The sequence below is a fragment of the Ambystoma mexicanum genome, chromosome 10 (assembly GCF_040938575.1).
Source record: "Ambystoma mexicanum isolate Mex_15411 chromosome 10, UKY_AmexF1_1, whole genome shotgun sequence".
Taxonomy (NCBI): Eukaryota; Metazoa; Chordata; class Amphibia; order Caudata; family Ambystomatidae; genus Ambystoma; species Ambystoma mexicanum.
The window spans coordinates 2,606,334-2,614,528 of NC_090932.1; positions in this window are offsets into that span (position 1 = coordinate 2,606,334).

The following is an 8,195-nucleotide window of genomic DNA, read 5'->3' on the forward strand; positions in this document are numbered from 1 at the left end:
GTGCTCCGTTTGAGACCTTGCACTCTTGTCCTTTGAGCCTGTTGTCTTTCAAGGCAGTGTTTTTAGTTGCGGTTACTTCCGTTCGCAGAGTGAGTGAGTTGCAGGCACTTTCGGCCAAGCCACCCTTTACTGTTTTCCATAAGGACAGGGTTGTCCTTCGGGTGCGGCCTTCTTTTCTGTCGAAGGTCGTCTCTGATTTTCATTTAAGCCAGAAGGTAGTTCTTACAGCGTTTTATACTCCTCCACATCCTGGCAAGGATGTGGAGAGGCTCCATAGGTTGGATCCTAGGAGATCTCTGAGCTTTTACATTTCACGGATGTCCCGGGTTGGAGTGGACGATCAGCTCTTTATCGGTTATGCTGGACACCGGTTGGGCCAGGCTGTTACCAAACAGACCTTGTCCAGGTGGATTATCCTCACTATTACGGAGTGTTACCGTTTGGCGGGTAAGGACCCTCCGGTAGGATTACGTTCTCATTTTACTAGGGGCGTGGCTACCTCCCCTGCCCTTCAGCGGGGTGTTCCTATTCGGAATATTTGTGAAGCAGCCACATGGGCTTCTGGATTCAATCCATGGGCAGGATTTGGCCTTTGGTAAGGCGGTTCTTTATTCCGCCATTTGATTGGGTATTCTACATTTCTAAATTCTTTTCCAACCTCCATAGTTTGGTACTGCTTTGGGAGTCTGTCATAGATATGGAATACGTCGGTGGACACAATCCCCTCGAAGAACAAGTTACTTACCATATATGTTAACGTTCTTTCGATGGGATGTTCCTCCGACGTATTCCACATCGCCCTCCCAACCTGCCCCTCTGGAGAATTTCCTATGCAATTGCAGCTTACGTTTCTGCAAGGCTATTTGCAGTCAGACTGGCAGAAGATTGGTGCCACACGTTCTGGGAAAAAACGACAACTGAGGCTATGGGCTTCGTGCGTCCTATATATAACATCCGGTGACGTCGACTCTCGACGGAGGCCCTCGAGGGACATGGGATCGACGCAGGACGCCTTCTGCCGAAAATTTTCCAGAGCAGCACAGCTGTGGACATTACCTGTTATAGATGTGGAATACGTCGGAGGAACATCCCATCGAAAGAACGTTACCAGATATGGTAAGTAACTTGTTCAACTGTTTGGATGGAAGCGGCAAAGACTGCTGAAGATCCAAGTAGAATCCTGTGTTTAGTTTCTTCTATCGGGAGAATCGTAGGTGTGTTTTTTTTGTGGACGTTCAAGGAACCGTTTAGGAAAGAAGTGGGTCAGTGGCAGAGGATTCTATTAAATAATTAAAACGCAAGCAGGCAGAACATCCAGTGATGCTTAATTGTGTGAATGCCCCTCTGGTTGTGAGGCATTGTTAGACTTGGAGTAGTTAGCGTTGGCATTCTAGCGGTTGGGCGACCTCAGGTGTGCATTACTTTGAGAAATCCAAGCAAGAACGGAAAGGTTGATTTGCCACCTAGTATAATTGGTTAAATCTGGGAAATGGTGCTGAATTTAAATAGTGCCTGCATAAGGAGTCCAGCACTCTAGACCCTTCAGCTTTGCAAACGCCCTGTAGCCGGTCCCCTGTGGCTTTTGTCTTTCAGTGACCTACGCAAGCTCTGCTGAGGGGCATTCAGGGTCATGTGATTTTCCTTAATCTGTTCTTATTTGCTGCCATGCCCAAAGGGCTACATTCAATTCTTCTGATTTAGTTTAAGTGGAGCTTATCAAAGTTGACTTAATGTAATAGCCCTAGTTGTGGCGTCTCCAAAAGAAGTCGACTAACTACTTCGGATTCGGAATCCCTTCCGATGTAGACTTTAGTTCTTTTAAAACGTCTTTTAAAACGTCTTTTTGTTTAACGGGTGGGTGCCCACAACCCTGATCCTTGTCACCTGAGCCATCATCTATTTCTCCACAAGCTTCAAACTACCTCCAGCACTAAATGCTCTGTTTCTCACTCAACTTTTGCTGACTAGATATATGTTGGTTTGTTGTATATACCTGTAGGAGACTGATTGGGCTGCCTCCCTTCTGTGGGTTAAGCTTAGGATCGGAATGTTTGTTCGGGCACCCATTGCTGAAACAGTAAGGTACTGACAAGTTTATATAATTGTGTTGGACCTCGAGGAAGAGAAGGGTTGCTTCGAAAAGCAGGACCATGTCATCAACAGAGTGATAATGCATGAGCTAGGCTTGGTGTTCTCACCCTGCTCCCTCCCCCACCCCTCCCCGCAAATTGCAGTAAAGATAATGGGCCTCATTACAAGTGTGCCAGTCCAGTAACAACGGTACCGGTAAGCCTACCAGCACCATTGTTACCAGACCTGCACACTGAGTCTGCCTGCCGGAGTTGCTGTGCCCGGCAAGTCTGACCCTGCCGGGCACAGCGGCCACAGTAGGCAGACTTTCACGGAAGCACCGGCACCATTAATAACTGTGCTGGTGCTTCTGTGTTCCCCAATCCCACAGAGTCCTATTGGACTCTATGGGAAGTGGGCACAACATTTTACTGGCGCCTGATTTACCGGACCGCCGGGTTGTAATGCCCTGGTGTTTCTGGCAAGCCAGGGGCTGATAAAAAGTCTGGCGGCAACCTGCCGGCTTTACCGGTACGGTTACCGCCGGACTTGTAATGAGGCCCAATGTGTTTCATCTGCCAGTGGAAATCTGCTTTTTATTTATATTTGGGGTTGCATGCTAAATTGAGCCATAATGCCTTCTCTCGTGAACAGGTGGCAAAGGGTGGACAGTAATTGGGATGCTTTGAGAACGTTTGCAGTGCACTGGAAGGATAAGGTCATGTTGAGTGGAATGTGCTGGGTGGGCAGTGAAAGATTGACGTGTTTTTAGGCTTAAGGTTTGCTGTTTATAGGCGAGAGTATTTTTTTAATTGGTTTTTAATTTAATAAATATTTCACAGCTTTACATGCATATTAATTATTAAAACAAAAGGGAAAGACAATTTAAGAAAATCAAACTAGAAGGAAAAAGAAATACGATGAGTTGTGCAATCGTACAAATATGCTGTGGCTCAAAAGATAGTTGTTTACATTAAGATCTTCGATGGTTATTTCTGTGTTCTTAAATATCTTTACTAAGAAAGCATAAAGGGCAATTATGAGCGAGACACTATCACCCCACATCAAGCGAGCCCAGAATATCTCTGCCAAGTCAATAGATTGAGCGAGTGTTACTCAATATCTTTTAGCTTAGTGCAATCTAGAACCTGATGCTACAGTCTACAGTAAGATCTACTCCCCGCATCTGAATACCAGGTGCTTGTTCTCTCGAAGGTGGGGAGTTGGTTCAGGCAAAAACCTAAGTATACTGCCCGTATGTTGTTGTTTGGGAAGATGCACGGTGGAGGATCTTTTTTGAGCAATTACAGTTGTCTGTTTGTTTTTATTATTTATAATGCGCGAGTGTACCCGGGGGTATCAGGGGCAGCCTTTACAAGAATTTTCGAAACTTAGTTACAGTACAAAGAATATACATAATGCAGGACTAAAATACACCAATGTTATATACAAGTCAGTGGTAGGCTTGCAGGCCATTATATACAGGTAATCGGGAAGGCATGCAGGCAGGTAATCGAGAGGCACACGTGGTTACAAATTGTGCGGGTGGCTCTGGGCACATCAAAGTCTTAGTGAGTCTCGAGTTTCAACCAGGAGACTACCAGTGAGTGGAAATTCTGGTAGGGCATGTCAATTCTGAGGTTGGGAGGCAAGGAATTCCATAGCAAAGCAGCTTTTACTGGGAAGCTATTACCCCCTATAGTGGCCCGCTTGTAGTGAGGAACAGATAGACCATTTTTGTATGCGGTTCTAGTGGGCCCTGATGAGGCCTGACGGTGGAATCTGTTGATCAGGTAAGTTGGTGTTAGGGAGAATTCTCTGTTTAGGCTGAATTTCCTAGCCTAGTGAGACCCCCAGCAGCTTTGCTGGATTTCTTGGGTTTATTTTTTTCTCCTGCCAAGAGTGAGCCTCTTTTACCCTCACTCTTGGACATGATTTGAGTGTGTTTCTTTAATTCTAGATGTGTTTAATGGGCTCTGGGGTCTTTTACTCCATAGGGCCTCATGTGTTTTTGTGATGTGTGTTACACAGCACCCTCAGTGCAGTAACACAGGGGTGTCATAGTGGCCCCCAAACATAGACTTGATACCCTGGGACTGACTACTGTCTCCCAGGGCATGTAAAGTCACCATTGACTTTACTAGTCTTGAATTCTGAACAGAACCAGTACAAACCATCATATTGTGGACGTACTGGTCGGGGCAATTCGATTGCCCCAGGGTCATTTGTTTGAGGGGGCACGTCTCCGTCCCCCCTGATCGAGTTTTGGCTGGTGGCAGTGGATACTACTCGAAATATTCAACCGCGAATATCTCCCTATGGGATTTTCCCATTGTTCGAGGCTAATACTTTTTACCATAGCCTCGAACATACCGCCAGTTTATTTATTTAATAATAATTCTCCGGTTGGTAGTTTTTGCCGAAACTCGGTTCTAAAATGGTGTATGTGTTCGCTTCTGTGACTCTAACCCAAAGTTGAGCCCTTTGTTCCACTTTTGGCGGGCTTCTACCCAGAAGCCCTCCAAGGTGGTGCCATTCTGTCTGGGTACCACAGGCGGCGTGGGAGGGGGTTTAGGCACCCTGGACTGAGTTGCCTTGCCACCTCAAGTCGCACTCTGGTGTGATTGGCCCAAGTGGTGAGCCGCCCCGCTCACCACTTAGCATGTATGAGTGACAGCTAGGCTGAATGAATGGGGGTTTGCTGCATAAAAGCAGGGTCTTGGGGACTGGTTTGTCAGAAGTCGCCACAGGACCTAAGAATCCGACGAGGGAGCTGCTGAGCCGACCTGCAACGACGACACCACCGGTGGAGGCCTGCTGAACCGTCTCTTCACTCCCAACGACAGAGGAGATCGCCAGTCCGGAGAGTCTTCTTCCTTTGACTGGTGGGGATAACCAGTTTGTCTTCCTTTTTCGCTTCCTGGAACATCTCGTGGCCGCCTGACCTGTGCCAAGCACTTTGGTAGTCGGAATACCACGTTTTTACCGCAACCGCGAACAAAGGGTTGTACCCTGTGGCTGGGTAACTCCACGGCTGGCTTCATTCCTGGCAGTGCAACGACCTTCATCTTTCTTAATTGTCGAGAACTTCTCTTCCTCGAGACGACGCTGCGACTTGCACCCACTGCCAGGAACATCTGCCCCCGCTGGAGGATCCTTTCCACATCAGGTACTGTGTTCCGCCCGGCTTCCCTTGCAACCGATTGTACGAGGTAGTTTTAGCCCTCGGCTCTCGATCCTGGTTAGCCTGGGACACCCTAACTAATCTTTTCTAAAGTTCACCCCCTTCTTTAAAGAACTCTTTGCAAGACTCTTTGACTCTGTCTAACCGTGTGATCCTGGACACATTTGTGCTTAACTCTCTCTAAGAGCGGGCCCGGCCTATGGACTTTGGCCACCGATAGACTCTGCCTTTCCTGCCTTGCTAGAACGTTCTATAAATCTTGTGTGCTTTCCTAATCTCTGTCTTTTTCCCCTCCCAATTCGTTAACTTATCAGAGCGCCATCTTTAGTTAAGCGCTCACCTCTGTCTGGAAATAAGTGGTGTTAACTAAGACTTGTCTGATGGGGAATTTGGGGAGTACATAAGTAATAGTAACTGTTTTTGAAGTGTTTTACAATAATAGTGCTGGAGTGTTTCTTTAAGTGTGTCTTTATAAATAAATAATTATATACCTTTTGATACCAAAGCTCTTGTCAGTGTTTGCTTGTGCTATTGTGTCTGAGGACCTATTGTGTATACTTTGCATACTGCCTAACTCTTCTTGAGGGAAGTCTGACTGCTCAGCCACAGCTACCAACAGTGAATCTGTGTGGTACAGACTGCTACCAAGTGGGTTTACTGCCAACACCTGTAGTCCTAAATCTTTTACAGTGTTCCCAAAGGGAACTGCACAGGTTTCTGCCTAACAGTTGGGGCGGCATTGTTCAGAGACTTATGGGGTGATGCCGTTTTTAATAGAATTTTGTCTTTAGTTGAAAGCCAATTGTTCTGTTGGCTAAAGTTTGTGATGTGTTCCCTTCTAGAAATGCCCAGAACTGCTCTGAGAGCATTGTTCTGAAGGGTTTGCAGTTTACTGGTGGTAGCCTTGCTAGATCCCAGGTATAGGGCGTTGCAGTAGTCAAGGTGAGACAGAATAAGAGCTCTGGCGAATGTCCGGCAACTGGAGTCCGATAGGGTTTAGCTGTGCGGATTAATTTGCATGTGTAAGCCGTGGAAGATGCAAGGGAGCTCACTTGTCTTTTGAAGGAGAAATTGGAGTCTAGATAGAATCCCAAGGTTTTAACCTCCTGTCCGACTTTGATGATACCGTCAATCATAAAGGAATTGTAGGCCGGACCGAGTGTCCTTATGTTGAGTGTAGTACCTAAGATGATGAGTTCTGTTTTATCATCATTCAGGCATAGTCCATGAGTGGCCATCCATGCCTGGATGATGTACCCCCTATTTAACAAGGCCAAATCCTTTCCATAATCTCCAGAAAGCGGAAGGAGGATCTGGGTATCATCTGCGTAGTTGGTGTAGGTGATACCGAGATGATCCAGATCATCGAAAAGGGGCTTGGTAAATATGTTGTATAGTGTGGGGGAGACACAGGAGCCCTGAGGGACACCGCAGGTGATGGGCGTGGGGTCTGCTGCAGCCGTGGGAGAGAAGACCCTCATGGTTCTACCATTAAGGAATGATGTGATCCACGTGATGGTCTCCGTTGAGAAGTGGGCTGCAGCGTGGAGGCGTGAACATAGGACAGAGTGATCGACCAGATCGAAAGCTGCAGATAGGTCAAGGAGAAGGAGTAAGGCGGTGTGCCCATTGTCTCTGAGCAAATCGATCTGGGCTTTCAAATCAATGAGAGCGTTTTTGGTCCCATGTTGGGGCCGGAACCCAGATTGTCTAGATCCTATCAGGTTGTGTTCTTCCAAGTACTTCTGTATTTGTACATAGGCAACCTTGTCCAGAATTTTTAGGCGAAAAGGAACGGTTATGGGTCGGTAGTTGGTGGGTATGGTAGGGTAGGGTGGGTTTTTTCAATAATGGGATTACCCAGGATTGTTTTAAGTTAGTAGGGATGGATCCAGTGATGAAGGAGGCATTGATCAATTTTGTGATAAAAGGGGAGAGGTCCCGGGCAGCATCTTTGATGAGCTGTGCAGGGCACAGGTCTCCCTGGCAATTGGACGGTTTCAGAGATAAGATTATTTTTTCCACTTCCAAAATATTGACTTTGGCAAGGCATATAAGGCCTCTTTCCAGACCACACCCTGCATGGTGTTTAGTTAAGGGCCCACCTCTAAGGTAGTCAAGTCTAGTCCGTACAATATGGAAGACTCCACTTTTGCCAGGTAAAATCTAATGGCTGGAAGGAGAGAGAATTTATAGAGGCTAGACATCCCCCTCTTCATCTGGCAGATTAGAATCTTTCTTTGAGATGGATTTTACTTGTTGCCAGTGAACGAGTGTTAGTAAGATTGTAACTTAGGTAGCATATTGACTCTATCTCAAGAGTCTGTTCACCCACCTTCCATGCATTAACTTCGGTTTGTTGGCGAAAATAAGTATCTTGACATTTTCTCCATTGACCAGGAGATTGTTCCTGATAGCGTAGGTACAGAATAGGTTTAATATTCTGCAGAGACCTGTGGGCATTGAAGTCACCTGCAAATGTTAGGCTGTTTAATTTCATGTGACCAAGATTAACTGGGAATGTGACTGCCTCTGACCAGAGACTTTCTAAATGATGATGTAGGTGTTTAAGAGGGTGGGTGCCAGAACGCAGCCTTGTCTTAAACCCTCCCATTTTTGTACTGTGTCCGACACTGCACCCTCTTTTGTCAACTTGATCCTAACCAACGTGACCTTGTGTAAGCTAGCCATTCATTGCACTAGTTTCAAAGGAACTGATTATCCCAGCAGCTTGTTCCATAGAAGAGATTGATTTACTCTATCAAATGCACTGCTCATGTCTATGGAGGCCATGCAGATGGTACCCAAGGCCCATGATGGTTGCGTGAAGGACCCATACCCAGTCTAAAACCCACCTTGCAATGGTTAATCACCTCCAGATACCCAAAGGATCGGTTAAAATCTTGTAGGATAAGAACAAATTTTACTGGGTGTGTCAAGG